Source organism: Lactuca sativa, chromosome 4 (assembly GCF_002870075.4).
Source record: "Lactuca sativa cultivar Salinas chromosome 4, Lsat_Salinas_v11, whole genome shotgun sequence".
NCBI lineage: Eukaryota > Viridiplantae > Streptophyta > Magnoliopsida > Asterales > Asteraceae > Lactuca > Lactuca sativa.
Window position 1 is genome coordinate 136,742,284 of NC_056626.2, and position 4,092 is coordinate 136,746,375.

The window sequence follows — 4,092 nt, forward strand, 5'->3', positions numbered from 1 at the left end:
TAGTTACTGTCTCGTATAATATGTCATGAGAAAAACTTAAAAAAAACCAATCATAAGTATTGAATGTGTAAAAAACAAGAAGTACTTATTTTGCAACAAAAATATATATATATATATATATATATATATATATATATATATATATATATATATATATATATATATATATATATTAAAGACGAAATGTGCAAAAAATATTAATGACTAAATTTGTATAAAATGAAAAAATATTACCGCTTTAAGTAATTTTTATTGCTTACTTGACGTAACCGGTCATAAGGACTAAATACGTACAGTTAAACAAGCTTATATATATATATATATATATATATATATATATATATATATATATATATATATATATATATATATATATATATATTAAAAAAAATACATATTTTGGCTAGCAACCAATCACAGTTGAAGAGAGAGTGGTGAAGGGTACTGCAACCATCCTACCTTTCACCTAAGGTCGTGGTGCGTCCATTTCATGGTAATTCGTGGTGGCCATCACGATGGCAAACACCCAATGAAAGTTGATTGTGAGTAACGGCTCATGTAACATTCATATATATATATATATATATATATATATATATATATATATATATATATATATATATATATATATATATATATATATATATATATAAAAGGAATATACGTTAAAGCCTCACCTAATCTTAGGTACTAAACCTTTAAAATATGTCGTTTTAACTTAGTTGATATATCCGGTTTGGTTTTCACTTGGAAATATATCATCCTCGATAAAATTTCTTTCTTTCATTATCGTTTATTAGTTCACCCTAATGAACATTATTTTTTTCACTGTCACGAAGGTCGAAGATAATCAATATATGCTTGCTTCCTTATCAAAACTCTTGCGTTGATCTTGAATCCACATCTTCGAGTGTTAATCGTGAATCCCGAACCGCAATCTTTATATAGTAAAACGACGTATTTTCATGAAGTTTAGTACTTAAGTTTAGATTGGGTTGTAATGTATACTCATTTTTCCCTACATATATATATATATATATATATATATATATATATATATATATATATATATATATATATATATATATATATATATATATATAAACACCATTAAACATCTTCTTTAAACACCACAATTTTTCTTTCATTTTACTCATACTATTTCTCTATCATTTTATTCGCAATAAAACACTTCTTTTGCTTGATAATTCAAAACCAATGGCTCCTAAAATGATGAATTGGTCGGAAAAATGAAGAAGAAAACTTAGTCAGAAAAATGAAGAAGAGAACTTAGCACTAGCATGGATGACGGTTTCAGAAGATCCAGATTCTTTAATGCCTCCTAATTCTTTAATGCCTCCTAATTTTTGGGTACACGAAGGCGAACCGTTTGATGTAGCCATGTACTAATATGAAGACACGAAACACAAACCGTTCAAACACGTCAAAGCTTGGCTAAAATTGAGAGAGTGTCCAAAATTCAGTCTTTAAAAATAATAAGGTTTAAAAACTACTTTAAGTTGTTTGTGGTTGCATTTTTATGTTTTCTTTTTATATTATGTTATGTGTTTTAAATTAATGTAATGTTTGTTTAAAAAAATATATGTTTTATTGTGTTTTTTTAAAATGTAATATGGTATTTTAATTTAATGAAAAACTTGTATTTAAAAAAATATGATTTTAATGTATTTTTGAATTAAATTTAATTAAAAAAATGAGGTACAGTGGTGTGTTTAGTGGTAGTTATCTCATGGTTAGTGGTAGTGAATATGGTGATGATGTGGTACCAACCACTATAGTGGTTAGTGATGGGTATAACAGATAGTTTAACTCACACAAAATGTGTAATGTAGCAGGGTACGGTTGCCTTCCACTCACCATCAGTGGCGGAGCCAGACTCAAAGCAAAGGGGTATCCTATCTTTTTTTCGGGTATCACCGCAACGGCTGAGCATGGGGCGGGTCGGGTCATTTTGACCTAAAATCGAACCCAAAACCAACACCCACGGTTTGGAAACTTTTAAAACCAAACCAAACTCAAACTCATCAGTTCGGTGTTACGGTTTTCAGCATGTACATGGGTTTTCTTGTTTGGTTTTGGTATTAAACTCAAACCTTAATAGAATCATTAGCTAACTTTCAGTCTTGTTATATAAACATAAAGTGGAAGTATCTTTTGATACTTGAATCAATCTGGGACTCAAAGTTGATATAAAATGAATCATGATGATAACAAGTTTTTATAATAGATGAAAATAACTGAGTTTACATGTGTTTTGCGATGTGGGATAGAATAGCTTGGAAATTAAAAGAGAATAGAATAGCTGAAAAAATAAAAGAAATATAAACAAAGGATTTGTAGGGAGCAAGAATTGATCTTGAGACATTTGTTTCAATAACCCAACACCTTAACCAATAGACTAACTATATTTTTGTGTTTAAAAGTGAAGGGATGTATATATATACACTAAAAAAACGAACATTTTCTAAAAAAATTACATTACCGAAATTTTTTTGAGGGGTATCTCAGGATACCCCTTGGATCCGCCTATGCTCACCATCTTTCTGAACCACATCTTCCGGCCTTATAATTTGTAATTGACATAACTGAAGCAGTTGCAAATATGCCTCTTCTTGTTTAGTTTGTATTAATTTCGTACAACAGTTTGATTTTTATATTTTTTTGGGGGGCAAATGAATACAAGAAGTGCAACCTTAATCAAGAGGAGTCGTGTCCTACATAATGGGGGCAAATGACTTTACAAACTGATCCTAGTAATGGGACAATTCTCAATTCTGCCAGTTACGTCTCATCACTCATTTGTTACAATATCTAAATTATCAATTAGGACATGAAAACTAATAATCAAAAGTTATTATTCTTAAATAATAATTTCGAAAAGTAAACGATGACATGAGATTTTGTCTTTTCTCTTTCTTTTATTTCTCACTATGGTTTATTAGCGAGTAAATTACAAAAATGGTCCTTGGTTTGGTCAAATTTTGAATTTTGGTTTTTAAGTTTAAAATTTGATAGGTTACATATTTATGGTTTGTAAAAATCCCATTGTTGATCTTTGGTCCATATAAAAGATCAAATTACCATTTTTTTTCTTTTTTCTTTTTCTTTTAACAATATATATATATATATATATATATATATATATATATATATATATATATATATATATATATATATATATATATATATATATATATATATATATATATATATATATAGGGAAAAGTTATATGGAAAATGAATAATTAGGGCAACACATATTTGAACCAATGAAAACATGACAATACATCACTTCCACAGTAACTTCCACAATACATTACTTATGAAGAAAGAAATGGACACGTGTCATTTGATTATTGGTTCCGGTAGAAGTTGCCCTAGATATTTGTTTTCCATAGAACTCATTCCTATATATATATATATATATATATATATATATATATATATATATATATATATATATATATATATATATATATATATAAAACTTTTTTTTATCTTTATTTCAATAAAATTAATATATATTATTTATAAAGTTATTTTTATTTTTTAAATCAATTATCTAAATTATACAAAATCATATTATTATTATTTATTTATTGCTTTATTTATTTATCTTTGTATTGTGGCTTAAAAATCTTTTAAAATATTTGACGTTTTATTGAAATATATATTTTTTAATATTTTTTTTGACGTTTTGCTCGTCCAATATAATTATTTAATATTGTTTTTTATGTGCTTTTTGTTTACATCATTCACTTATATATAGGGCTATAATCGAATTGAACGTTCGTAAGCTGTTCGACGGGAAGTTCGTTTATGTTTGTTTATTTAATAAATATACGAACATGGACAAAAATTATCATTCGTTTAGTTAAACAAACGGACATGAACAATGGTCTCGTTTGTTCATTTATGTTTGTGAACGTTCGTTTATGATGTTCGTTTACGTTTGTTTAATTTATTTATATTTATTTATGTTCAACTTTTTATATTATATTACCATATTAAATGTTCGTTTATCTTTGTTCGTTTATGTTAGTTTAGTATGTTCACGAACATAAACGAATG